At 39.9% G+C, this 15,056-nt stretch overlaps 1 pseudogene; it reads right to left on the bottom strand.

The window, feature by feature from the left end:
* Positions 1-5,006, bottom strand: part of LOC137258826 (uncharacterized) — a 66,386-nt pseudogene extending 61,380 nt beyond the window's left edge.
* Between the last annotated feature and the right edge of the window lie 10,050 nt (positions 5,007-15,056).

Raw genomic sequence — 15,056 nt, 5'->3', positions numbered from 1 at the left:
CCTAAAGTACACCATAAATATCGTTTTTGGTGATGATCTGAAACAGCTTAAAATAGTACAAATACCATGATCAAAGACTGCGACATATATATACTTGCTATTTTTTTTAAAAAAAGAAGTCGTCCCCAGGCTTATATACATTAAACTGTATCATGTTACGCCGTAAAGGTAAACTGTGTGCACTATGCAGGAATAAATACACATATACCAAGGAGATATGTCCTAGATATAGCAATCCCCCTTCTGATATTTTCTATTGATGGGTGAAAAAGATGTCGGTATCACATTCAGACCATGTGATCTGTAAGTGGCAATGTCAAAATGTGAAACGCCAACACTCGAGCTCCAGCAAGTTACTGCTGCTGAATCCCAGTTCTAACGCAACACGCAACTGGATCATGGCGAGATCTCGGAGAGCAGAATGTTGATCCATTTATTCGTAACAGTGTATATCCCTATATCGTTTTAAAGAGTGAGTGAGTGAGTTTAGTTTTACGCTGCACTCAGATATATTCCAGCTATTTGGCGGTGAATAATCGAGTCTGGACCAGACAATCCAGTGATCAACAACATGTGCGTCGATCTGCGCAATTGGGAACTGATGACATGTGTCAGTCAAGTCAGCGAGCCTGACCACCCGATCTCGTTAGTCGCCTCTTACGACAAGCACAGTCGCTTTTTATGGCAAGCATGGGTTCCTGAAGGCCTATTCTACCCCGGGTCCGTTTTAAAGAAGGTAAAGGACTGACTACAACGATACAACGGCTTAGAAGGGGACAAAAAGCGTAATCTGGCGACCTGTGTTTTTCCTTACGCCAGACGAGGTGAGTGACTTTAGTTTAACGCCACACTCAGCAGTATTCAAACTACACTAGATCAGGCAATCCAGTGATCAACTGCATAAGCATCGATCTGCGCAACTGGAAACCGATGACATGTGTCAACCAAGTCAGCGAGCCTGACAATCCGATCCCGTTAAGCGTCTCTTACAACAAGCGTGGGTTACCGAAGGCCAGTATTCTAACCGGGACCTTCACTGGTCACCGACAGAGTGCAAAGCTACTTTTTAGTAACAATCATGTGCAAGCCCGGGTTTTACGCCCCTCAAAGCGACATCCCAGCAATATCACTTTGGGGGACACTAGAAGTAGGTTTCACACATCAACCCATGTGGATAATAGATCCCTGGATTTCACGTCAAGAGGGCATCGGGGTTTGCGTTTATCAGTCCATAAACGCAAACGCACGTGAAAGTCAATTCTTGTGCATAAATGCTTCTACAATAATAGCATTAGAGCTAATGATTTAAACAGTAACACATATACAAGCACATTATCAATTGACACATAATGCAACCGATCGGAAAGACTAGAATTTGTTTGCTTTTGTCTCATGGACGAACAGATATTAGTAACAGATATTCTTTATTTAAAGATCCAGCTATCACAAAATATTCAACCCGAATGGATTTCAAAGAAATTGCTTTAATCAAAACATGTTACCCTTTACAATAAGGTTTGTTCAGAGGTGTCACACCATTTATAAAGAAGCTCTTTAAACACCTCCTAAATGTTTGCAAAATCGTTCTTTACTTCAACTGTTCAATGCTTCAAAATACACTCCTTGAAACAAAAAAGGAGCACATGAAAGTGCGTGCTGACAGTGCATGAGTATATGTCTACCGGTCTCTTCATGACTGTATACAGAAATTCTGATGCTGGAGTTGCTTACGACATAACGTGAACCAAATAACCTTTAAGAAAATCTATATAAGAAGCTTGGACACACAATGGTTTTCTGCGAGTTGATGTATTGACGAAGTCCCTGTCGACTGATTACGAAAATCACGTGTGCATATATTCTAGCAATTACGTCCTTATGGATTGAATTTGTCTTCAGATAATATTACGGTATCAAGTTATGTATGCATTCGACATGCTTCATGCCGTAGCAAACTCCTTATCCTGTAATTGCACACGACATTCCAGCAAGATCACACAGGGGAACACGAGAGATCGGTTTCACACACAGTGTTCATGTGGGGAATTGAACCAGATCACCGACGTGACGAGTGAACGCTCTAACCCACTGGGCTACCCCGTTAACTGGATTGACAGCCGCTGTGAACTGTATTTTCGTTAAATAACGCCGAGTGATATTCATAATGCATGATTATTAAATAGATACATTAATGAATAATTGGCAAAATGATTTAATATTTAATCATACGAGAAGTTGATAAAAGCGAATAATTACCTGTTGGCTTGCAAAGGGTTGTTGATAAAATTTGCTTCGCTGAAGAATTGTAAAACACTTCTAATCTGAAAAGTGAAACAACATATGTCTATACTATTTCAGTGGTTGTAGACAGTCAGTAAGTGAATGTAGTTTTTTATCGTTTTTATATACCGGCAACTCCAAGAAATGAGACTCGCACAATGCACCCATGAGGGAATCGAGCCCGGACTTTCAAATCGACGAGCGGACGCTTTAACGATAAAGCTACTCCATCGCCTTTCAGAGAATGAACTATGGCCAATTAAACGAATTCTGTGCCTTCATGTACACACTATACGTACCACTGACTGTCATTCGCCCGATGAAGACGCAAGTATTAGCCCATAAACTTCGTATGTAAATAATAAAAAAAGTTGCAAATCCATATCCAGTGTCCCGTATTACCCAGCCAACTTCTAAATGCCTATCAAGCATCTATGACCAATTACTTGAACTCTTCAGAAGCTCCCTGTACAGATCAGCGTCAACATTTCCCCCTTTCCAGCAGACACGCATTGAGCGAACGGAAGAGAAAAGAGCGTGAAGTTAAACGACTGGTAATCGTGTTACCATCACAATACATAAGACAAACTAGCAATTATTGACGAAACCTGTTCTGCGCTCAATGCATGTGAGCACGCGACGTAGTGAGAGCGTTGTAAAGGTGTAAATCGTCAACATTACTATTTGTCTCACAGCATTCAATGCCACAACCACTGGTCTATTTCTCTGTTATTTCATGTCCATGGATTTTAATGCTTATATATAAAGATGCCAGTTTTCCCAGAACGATACATATATCTGGTAACTGCAAATTCATCTTTTAGTTACTTGTAGTTAGGACATCTTTTTTATTTAGCTCCAACTATGCGTCTACTTAATAGTTAGCATACGATTTCCAATCCAACTGAGTTACTGTACTAAAAAGAACAGTTTGAAGCTTTCTTGTTTAACGCCACAGTATTTCATGTTAATGTTGATCCTCATATAACCTGCTCAGGGTGTCTGAAAGTTTATTGTTTACCCGCATACCAACTGTCAAAACTGTGCTCTTTCACTCAAATTTTATTTACACTGGTCAGGGTGCTGTTGCACAAAGCGATTTGCAGCGGTAATTTTACCTTAATTCCCATACCTTAACAAAGCCTCAAGATAGTTGTTTTGCGTTGTTTGGTACAAAGACACACCGACAGGACAAGATACGCTTTGTTGTACAGCTTGTATGTTCAATTGACACCAACAGGTAAATCATATGCCGAGTACAGATTATGCGTTACACAAGTAGCCTAATTAATCAACACCACGCCATCCACACAACACCTACACTACAAACACTACCAAGTATTGATTAAGAAACGTTCCCTACCTAGCAGATGATAGCAAGCTTCATTTACCTCAGTGTGATACAGGAATCGATTGTCACGGGGCTTGTCCATTGCAAAGTGATAGGCAGGTGGAAATTAGTTTCATTAAATGGACAGCTGCTGTTTGATGGGTCTGTCCAAGTGCTGATGGCTCTTGTATTGTTCGCGTGTGTAAGAGCTGATAGTAAGAATCCTCTGAGCAGGACATCCGAACGATTCGATGACACGTGCACTGAAATTGAAAATGATTGACCATGTTGAAATGAATGTATTTACAAATACACCATTCGAAAAAAGTAGGGGATATTGGATTTACAAGACTGATGAAATGGAAATGATGAAGCCAAGGAGGAAACAGATGATAAAGAGAAAGTATGGAAAATAAGACAATTTATTCCATTCTTTTAGAAGTGTTCCATCTGTATGGATATATATATTACATTTCTTATCCCGTGCATTGGCATTGGCCGGTGGTATGCTCGCAAAATGGTATGCCCCCTACTTGTTTAATGGTATATGATACGATGTCTGGTACACAGCATTTAACATCATGTTCTTTTTGTGGAGACCTGTTCAATCCGTAATCCAACCCCAAGACGCCACGAACAGACCAGCACTGGTCATGGGAACCTATTCAACTCCCATGTCCACACATCATTAACTCAAGCTACAACGGTTGTATGTGTCGAGAGACGACTACATCTATACATTATACATGCAAAAGATATAAAAAATTCATCTAGAATGGTTAAATAGGCTAATGTTGCTGTGTGAGATACAACATCCTTCAAAAAGATGTTTTAGTTGGGTTTTTTTGGGGTCATTTTCTGGAAGTTTCCCGAACAGATTTTTTTTGTGTTCCCGTGTTGTCTCGCGACACTTACTATCTTCAAAAGTATCCGATATTGCAAAGTATATTTCTAGTGTAAAATTACAGTCCCAGGAATTGTTTGGAATAAGTTATAGGACTTAAACTCGCCTCTCTGTAATAAATATACATTCATGCCATTTCTTTTACAGTGGTATACAATTTAGAAATGTGCCGTTCAAACGTTGTTACCAACGAAATTGGCTTTCTTACCATGCAACTGTCAATTGTCGTGGTAGTTAGATTACATAACTACAGGTAATGTCAATATTTTTATTCTGATATTTCAGCTTACCGTCATAATCCAAGCCTGGTATGAGTTCCACGTCATTGGGCATCAACGAATGAGAAATCATCAAAATTACGCCTGTGTCCTCTTTGACGTCCGCGTCTGGCCACATGTGATCCCCACATGATATGAATTGACCAATGACGTGCCCTGATTTTTCTATTGAGTTCAGTAAAACCAAACACAATAGAAGTGTCAGATACGACATTCTGAAACGGTCTCATTGTAAACACTCATTGGTAGTAGATTTTGATGTCTTTATGTTGCCATGGTTGCCGTTCTGAAAATCACAAACATGAATTCATATCACTTTCTTACGAAATAAGTGGTGTTTAAATGTGCTGAGATTACATACATATCCAATTAAAACAAGAGAGATAAACATATGTTCAATGAACCAAAAGGAAGGTGTATTTTCTGAATAATTTGATTAACTGTTGTTTGGTTCGTTTTAACCCTCTAGAGCCCCACGTGTCATATATGAAAGAATTTATTTCCTAGTATCTAGAGTTTGGCATGCGTTACATGTGGGTCTGTTTTTTGTAAATATTTCTTCATCCAATGATCCAAACGGTCTGTCACCTTGCAATGAACAGGTAACTATCATGAACTGTACGTGCATTTCCTTTTATGAACCAACACTGCCGCTGTTACAGGTCATTGGCTCCCTCCCTCTGCCAAAACAACTCGGGTCCACATGCATTTCATGCCACATGCATTTCATCAACTATAGTGTTGACCAAGGAGGAATTGGAGTTATTTTCCTTATAGGGCCTTGATCTATGCAATTTTGGTAGTCATTCAGTAGTTTCGTACAAACATGCGCTCCGCATGTTTAGTGCAGAAAGGTCATCCAAGACAGTGGCCTCTATATGCTTGTCGTAAGATGCAACTAATGGGATCGGGTGGTCCGGTTCCCTGACTTGGTTGACACATCTCATCCGTTCTCAGTTGCGCAGATAGATAGATGGTCCTGCTGTTGATCTCTGGATTGCCTGGTCCAGACTCGATTGTTTACAGATCGCCGCCATATAGCTGGAATATTGCGGAGTGCGGCGTAAAACTAAATTCCCTCACTTCTTTTGCATCTAGGATTTCTACATGTTCCAACTGATAGAATGTTTCTGTAATTGGATTGACATCTCCCTGAGTAATCATAAGCTCAGTAGCATTTCTAAGATGTTTATGATGGGTCAACTACAAAAGAAATTTGTTGTACAACCTATTTATTTCCCAAACGATTTTCCTTATTTATAAGCATCGCAATCTCTGTCCTTCTACAAAGTAGTTGTAATTAAAACTTATATAACTGGACTTTCCTGCCCATCGATCATTCGCCTTTCTGTTTCATTGCTGGGCTACTGTTCCTTAACAGGAGTAATTACTTGCCTTTAGAAGCACATTTAGTCAATGGCGAAAGTCACCTTTAGGGCTGGACCGGTTTACCGTATTCACGGACACCAGGTGACATCACTGATTTCCACACATGTACTTTGGGAGATGGGGTACGTATGTATTTTTCAAAACCATATTAAAATTGTGTGCTTAAATATTGTACGAGTTGATCATGACACACTGGGGGTTGGGGGTGTACAGAAATTTATGGGGGGGGGGGGGGGGGGGGTTGGTGGGCGAGTTCACATTGCGTATACTTCACCATTACAATTGTCACCACACACACACACACAAAACAAAAAATAGTGAACAGTGCCTTAGAAGTACTTCGGACCTAGGCTGAAGGCCACCTACGTAGGGTGAAAGCTACAGGACGCACCGACTGAGCACGTGTGCTTACACATCAGTGATCATTATTGGATCGGTTCTTGGCTTCGATATGTCCTTCACAAATTGTGGATTCAAATATCTGAGGGGGAACATACACACCGATATTTGCATCAAAACTCTGACATTGCTTTGACACTCCAGTACATAAAGACATCAGGTGACAGGTGATCATCCGGAAATGTGCCTAAATACATGAAATCTCGACGAGGGTTATTGATTCCTTCCAAAAAGGTATCACCCTTTACTCAATGCAGGTAAGCCTATCGGTATAATAGTGATTGGCAAGTCGATGCATAGTGATGACTGTGAAGTTCCGGCCTATTTGTGAGCGTGTGTGTGTCCACGTTTCCGCCTCACGCGGTAATCGGAGTACAAACTTACTCTTTCTTATGTATAACAAATAACTCATATCATTTAGGCGACATGACTGATATCTTTCAGAGATCTCATCAAATAAATATAACTGCTGTGTTGCGATTACAATAGCCACAAATAAGCTTCTTCCAAACACTTTGAATGACATTTTTTTCATTTTTTTGTCATTGCAAATTTAGATAGCAGTATTTTCTGAAAAAGATAAAGTAACTTCCATGTTCACGACAAAATCATAAGAAATCTTTGCTACACTGTCTTTTTGAAACGGGAGAGCGTTTCAAAGGTTTCCAAATACATACAAAAAAATAAAAAATAAAAACATAAATGTTGAGACAGAAATATACATTTTACCATATACGTGTGCATACATCCCCCCATCCCTCTAATTCCATCCTTCGCTCAAAAATACCCAATCTTTACCGAAAGTGCCTCAAAGAGGACAGTTGCTCTCAAAATACCGAACCAACTGAACCCGTGATGACCGGAGACTGAACCGAGTTCAAATTGAACTTCAACAACCATACGTGCATGAGGAGATTAACTGGGTGATCAGACTTGCTGACTTGGCTGCCACATGTCATAGTATCCCAATTGCATAGATTATCATCATGCTGTTTATCACTGTATTGTCTGGTTCTCGAATATCGACTGCTGTCATACTGCTGGAATATTGTTAAGTGCTGCGTTACACATTGACACAACCAACTAACCAACCAATCAAACATAGCCGTCGATGGAGCTAATTTACGAGCAGTCTCCCGTTCATCCCAGCATGATGACAGGGTGCTGTCGACTCTGTTAATTGATCCGGGAAACGTGAGAATGAAGCGTTGACGGGCGCAGGCCCGACATCAATATTGATACATGATCACACTGATCAGTATGTTTCCGAAGTTCAGTTCTTCTCATTGGTAATGATGGGATAGATGTGTGAAATACGAGTACCGTTATCAGATTAGCTTTTACCATAAGTCTAGTCTGTAATGGAAATGTAAAATGTCCAGTCTCAGTAATTTACTTCTTTTGACAACAACAAGCTGTTCATAATTATATCAAATCCTGAGGGGCGTGTAGATACATGGACATTGTACTTTAGGGGCCACACCTACACGTCCTTGCAAATGACATGTTTTGAGCTCTTGCATACAGTGGCCCCGTAAAGGTCCGGGTTAGAATTGGCCTTCAGTAACCCATGCTTGTCGAGAGGAGATTAACGGGATCTGATGGTCAGACCCGCTCGCTTCATTGACAGAATAATGTCATCGGTTCCCAATATTGCGTAGATCGATGCTCATGCTGTTGACCACTGGGCTGTCTAGTCAATATTCGATTACATACAGACCGCCGCCATATAGCTGCAATATTGCTGAATGCGGCGTAAAACTAAATCCACTCACTCATACACACAGTGGACATGATCCCTCTTCTCCAGATGATAATCCATGTCAGAATAGATCGCTTGTCTTAAGAATCGTATTGATAGTTCGGATAGTGAGACATACTGACATGGCTGATGAACGTCCTCACATCATGTTTACCTAGACTGATGCTCATGATGTGAACCACTTCTTGTCTGATCAGGATAATTTACCGACCAACGTCACAACGATGTGATCCCACGATGTTAAACAAAGAAAGGAACAAACTACATGCTTGTCCTTGAAAACATTCTGATCACCACTGTTTTATCGCCGAAGGGGAAACCAGAAATGGGCTTCACACACTGTACTCAAATGGGGATCGAACCCATGTCTTTGGAGTGACAAGAGAACGCTTTAGCCACTAGGCTACCCCACTGTCCGTTTTAGACACATAAACTTAAAAACGAACTGATACTATACTGATGATTAATAAATGATACATTAACGAAAATAGTTGTGTCGAGAGAAAAAAAGTCATTTCTGAAACAATATATTTCCAAAGTGTGCTACTAAAGAATTATCGATTTTGCATGCCTTGGATCAAGTAATTACTGTAATTAAATAAAACACATTAAATAATAGGAATCACAGAGAAGAAATAATTTGCAAAGTGCTACTGTAAAGAAATAAACGTATGCGGTAATTGTCATTGGACACAATCTGGGTAAGAATCAGTTGTCGGGTAACTGCTAGCTCCATCGTATGCAACCTCAGGTGCGTTACCAGCTCGAACCAAGAAAGAAGTGTATTTAGTATGCTCTTGTACCTAGTCTTCCAACTCGCTTTTAACCACCTGATCTAAATGCTGACGTCTATATTAAACTTACACGTCCATTTACAAATGGAATAATATAGGAATGCTTGACTCACAGACAAAAGGGGTTCTTCCACCGATAAGAAGCATTCAAACATTTAAAAAATAACTTCATTTTGTGACCATTTCATGAGCATCAAACGTAAATTCAACAAAATAGTTTATAAAAGATGTAAATCCCAGAGAACCATCAGTCTGGATAACCTGTCATAAATGCAAACGTGAAAATGATATGTGAATAGATTAGAAATAGACCGATATACACATGCTTGTTAGCTTATGGGCTGTAAATATTCTAGTCTGGACCAGACAGTCCAATGATCAAGAGTACGAACATTGATCAATGCAATTGGTTTGGGCAATGTGTCAGCCACGTCAGCAAACCTGACAACCAGATCCTGTTAGTCGCCTCTGTAAAAACACACACACTGGTGCCCGATGATCTTAATGAACGTCTGGCATTACAAGAAGACCGTCAGTTTAGTCAAGACCACTTTTTTCTGAAACGAAAGCATTGATGCAGCGATGTCTACGCTGTGCTAATCTTTCCTTTTATATTACACTTCAAGGGCACTACTTCGTTTCTTGTAGGCGGTGGGATAGCCTGGTGGCTAAAGCGTTTACCCGTCACGTTGACGATCCGGGTTCCGTTCCCCACATGAGTACAATGTGTGAAGCTCATTTCTGGTGTCCCTCGCCGTGGGAAGCGGGGTGAAACTAACCTCACTCTTTGTTTCTTGGTGGTTTTACACCAGAGTTCTGTTAGGGAATATCTTCCATTAAAGTTCGTATTTCAGTTTTGGAATCAACACGAATTAAATACGGTAAATAACTAGATATTCATGAAGTGTGTCTACGCAAAAAAGCGAGATGGTTTGCTTTCTATAACTGCTTCTATGTGCCAGTTTGTTTATACCATACAGAAACCATTTCTACTGCAAAAATCATTAATATGCTATCTGGTACTTGAACAATATCTAACACAATGTTATTTTTAACAATATTTGTATTGCGTTAACATCAAAACATTAAAGATCATGTAAACATATGGATGGCACTTGTACATTTGAGACATCACTCACAACTCATATGGCTCACGTAAATTCCAACTTTTACTTGAACAATATACGCCCTTGTTCATTGTTCAAGTGGGAATCGGGGCGATGAGGTAACCCAATGGTTAAGTGTCCGCTCGTTCCAACGAAGACCTGGGTCGATTTCCCAAATAAGTACAGTGTGGGGGGCATAATTCTCATGTCTGTGGCTAAAAGCGCCTAAATCTAGATCCACTCACTATTGCTGGAATATTACTAAAACATGCGGTAAACTATACTCATTCAATCAATCACTCACTCACTCAACTCACTCACTCAAGTGAGAATCCGACTTGCCCCTATGTATGATGAATATCACGCCAGGATACACTCACATTTGTGATAAGACTGACATGGTTATAGACAGATTAGAGAAAATCAGTTTTGGTTATCCTCATATACAAATTTAGTTTGGTATGAAGGGGAAATAGTTAACATCATAACTATGGATAACTAAAAATCAGTGATGACACCAGGTGTTCGCTAAAAGGATAAGCATGTTCAGATCCACAGGCAGCACACGCCATTCAGAAAATGTCGGACGCTTTTGTTCTAGATAAAAACTCACTGCTATAATCCCTTAAACAACAAGGGATTAAGTTTCAACCTAAAGGTCACATGCAACCAAAAAATCAAACATAATTAAAACACAATTATCATTTATTCATGACATATAATATACATTGCTGCTTGTACAAAAACAAATAAACAAAATTATAAGCGTACAATCGCGATTCAAAGTGCAATATTTTGTACTTGGGCTTATTTCCCTCGAAATGAAGCCCTAGGGAGACCGAACCCAGTCATAGCGGGTGGTTAGGGGATTGGCTGGTTCATTTGCTGTGTGTACAGAAAGACGGTCTGTTTGATGGGCATTTTAGAAGTATGGCGAGTCACAAGAAAGTAAGATTGTTTATGGATAACAACTTCTCTTATTGTACTTGATGAGTCGTTTCAGTATGGATTCATATACCACCGTCAAACAAATCATATACACTAGAAGAAGTTGTTATCCATAAAGAATGTAAATAGACTCAGTTTGAATTACAGAACACTGAACCCTTACTAGTGGTGTTCAAGATGAAGGAATCATTACTGTGTCCATACTTTCTGGATATATCCGATACCGGAGGCTACTTCCTTAGTGAGTAATTGATTTCGGTTGTACGACGCTTTTAGCAATATTCCAGCAATATCATGGAGGGAACACCAGATAAGGGATCCACTCAATGTACTCATGTTGGGACTCGAACCCAAAACTTCAGCGATTAAACATTAGGCTAACCCATGGCCTCGTCCTCCCGTAATAATGACAGGTAAATGTTTTATGCTACACCCAGCACAACGTGTGAAAACGACAAACCAGCAGTTGGCATTTTACATTAGTATTGGTTTAATGGTTCTATTCAGTAACACGAAACAGCCCGACCCTCCAATGCCCAGTGTAGTCGGTTTTCACGAATGGCTTCCCTTTCTTCGGGACGTCTTTAAACCGAGATCATATTATCTTTTGTCGGAAGTCTGATCAACATTATCTCTCTTCTCGGATGGGGGATCATATCATTTCTTATCTCTTCTTATCTCTTCTCTCGAATAGTCGACCGACATTATTTTTTGCTGGAAGAGGCACCAAAGGTTCAACTCGTTGTGGCAACTACGTTGTAACAAAATAGATATAATATTCTTAACTTCATACTTATTTGACACAACCATGAATCTATTAGTCTGGCGCCAGTGGAAATACAAAATGTTACCTTCTAATATGCTGCTTTTATATTTTTATACAAACAGTAATAAGTTGGGTGTTTCATATTAATATTCTTAACATACATAATCTAACATTCACGCAGGTCTTAACCCGCCCGTATGGCAAACAGGAACTCTATAGAGTATAACGCACAATTCTATTTATATGATCATCAAAGGAAAACTTAGTATTTATTTCCTAAGTGTATGTTCCTTAATTTCTCATTCTTACCCCAAAAAAATTCATCAGACACGAGGAAAGATTATGACTGCGACTGCGACATTCAGCCACAAAATAAATATTTTCTATTATAACGGTTCCTAAGCGTTTCGTAGACGAATTCATGGTATCTGTCAACACTCCACATAAAAGACTCACCCAGTGTTTTATGAAGTTATTCTCGTGAAATACCGTGTATATACCTTCTGATAACACGTCTGATTCTGTTTCCTGGTATTTCTGACTTATGTATCAAGCAGTTAAATTGTATCTGTTGTCGGGCCACGTCATTCGTGAGCTACTGAAATCACGTTATTGATAGCCTCGAAACAGAAAGATGAACAGGTTTGTGGAAAGTTCAAACAAGATAAGCTCGCATTACCAATGTGTCATTCAAGATGATCATGAGACAACGCTACCATGACTGCAACGACGGGTACAATAGAACAACGGACAATCAAAGACAATGTGACTGTTACGCTTCTCGTGAAATAAAATGTTAACTTATTGTAATTGTACATTGTACATTGTCTGTAACCGAGAATATGAACCTTCAGAATATGTGACTGTGAGCTAATATATGAGAGACGTAAGCGTGAGTAATACATTTAGCACGGCGCATTAACAATTTAAAGTTCGAAAGATACATGCTATCCCAAAGAGACTTCTAAAATATTTAAATGGTAAGAGAGGCAAATACGAGCTTCATATGCCTGTCTGGTTTGTTGTTCCAGTTAAAGCTTTCAGATTTACACCATAAACAAACAATATATAAAGCGGATGTCCATAATTTGCATACAAAATTAATAGCAATTTTGTTATTTGATGATTTCATGGACAAAAAGAATCAAATAATGATATTTACCTTTCTCAAAGAAGTCAACCAGTTTTCCACTTCAGATGATAGCCACCCTCGTATGATGATATTCAGTAAGCAATCCCATTTTAGATTTATCACACTATCAAAAACACAGAGTCTGTTTTAAACACTCCATTTTAGAAGCCACGCGTTTCAAGTCATCATCCTTCAGCTCAAATCTTCACGATTTGATTTTGAGAAAGTATCTGAAAAAATCCTCAAGCAGAAATTTCAGCTGTCTGTCGTCTGCTTTGGTTTACCCCTAGGAGATAACCGGCACCGCCACGCACCTGTTGAGCACGAACAATACACGAGGCGCACGGGAAGTCCGTGCATCGCAGCCACGCCCTACCTCAGTGTTATGTCTATCGACCGATCCAGACGCATACAGACGAAGACCGGATTAAATCTGACACCTACTGATTCCAGCGCTGAAATGCAAAGCAACGTGAATGTTACTATGGTAACGGATTAATGCAAAGGTAAATGTCGCTTGACTTTACTACTACAGCGTAAAGCGATATTTTATTAGGGGCACTGAAATAAAGGTTGAATTCTTGTCTAAATGATCCGGGCACCATGGGACAAGTTATCATAAGGACAACATAACATATGACTAATGGTTGTGTGCACATTAAGGTCACACACTTTATCGTGATTTCACCGAAATCAGTACACGTGTCATATGTTATCGTGGTTTGGATAAACACTGTTCAATTGTATTTGGATGTGTGTGTGTGTGTGTGTGTGTGTGTGTGTGTGTGTGTGTGTGTGTGTGTGTGTGTGTGCGGAGCTGCGGTTCAAGTCGAGGGTTCGAATCCCGGTTCGTACCACACATGTTTATGAAGTACCTGCATCATATAGGGCTTTCCTGTTATATTAAGTTGGCAATGGAAGACGACTCCTCAAGTTAACGCATTTCTCCCAAAATCTAGTAGCCGTACTTTGCTCAGATCGCCATTCACTCCTGCGGCCAACCACTTACACCTGCTTCAGAAAATAAGATACGTATGGGATAACAGCTTCTTCATTACAGTCAGCCTGACTCAAAGCGGACCAATAAGTTGCAGTCTAACCTGAAAACTAATAAGCACATAATAACGAGTGAAACGCTGATCATAACCAAAACCAGATCAACTCTATGATTTGTTTTTCCAGCCAGGTGTGCGGAAAAAATGTCTGGAACGCCCATACCCTTTAAGATAGAAAGACGAGAGTCGTAACGAACGATCACTTTGTTGAAAAGGACCCTGAAAAACCACAGCAGCTATCTTCAGTACTCCAAACACTGAATGGGTTACATTTAAAAGAAGAGTTTGCAGATAAAATTACCAACTTTGTGAGATGTTGAATGAATAATACTACTATTAATCAGTTGGAATGCTTGCACAGATCGGTCACCCTGAACTATGCGTAACTCAACAGATACTTTTAGGAGCGCTTCTCACATTACTCCTATTAATTACGATATATGCCATGGCAGTGACCGCAATTGCAGCTCAGTCATCGTAAACTCGCACCTTCTGCAAAATGTCGTCCAGCGTGATTGTCAAAAACATTCGATCACCGCAAATTCTTGGTGAGTGACAGTGACTCATGATGAAGAAGTAAGATTTGCTGTGAAACGTCTTGTCAAGAAGGAAAAGGTTGTTGTCCATAAAACGTGTCTTGTATTCATGTCCGTTTAACTTCAAAATGCCTGTCAGCAACTTAATATCACGGCGGGGGATACCAGAAATGGTGTTCACACATCACTAAACCCCAACTGTTTCGTCGAGTGCCTGCTTGACCTGATTATGCCATAATCGCCATACAAGTCCTCATATGCTTCACTAACGGGGGACACCAGAAATGGGCTTCACACTTTGTACCCTTGTGAAGAATCAAACCCGGGTCATCGGCGTGACCGGCGAATTCTCCAAACACTAGACTACCCACCGCCCC

The sequence above is a fragment of the Haliotis asinina genome, chromosome 12 (assembly GCF_037392515.1).
Source record: "Haliotis asinina isolate JCU_RB_2024 chromosome 12, JCU_Hal_asi_v2, whole genome shotgun sequence".
NCBI classification, from domain to species: domain Eukaryota; kingdom Metazoa; phylum Mollusca; class Gastropoda; order Lepetellida; family Haliotidae; genus Haliotis; species Haliotis asinina.
Note: the sequence above shows the minus strand (reverse complement) of the source record. Positions and strands in the feature narration are given on the sequence as shown.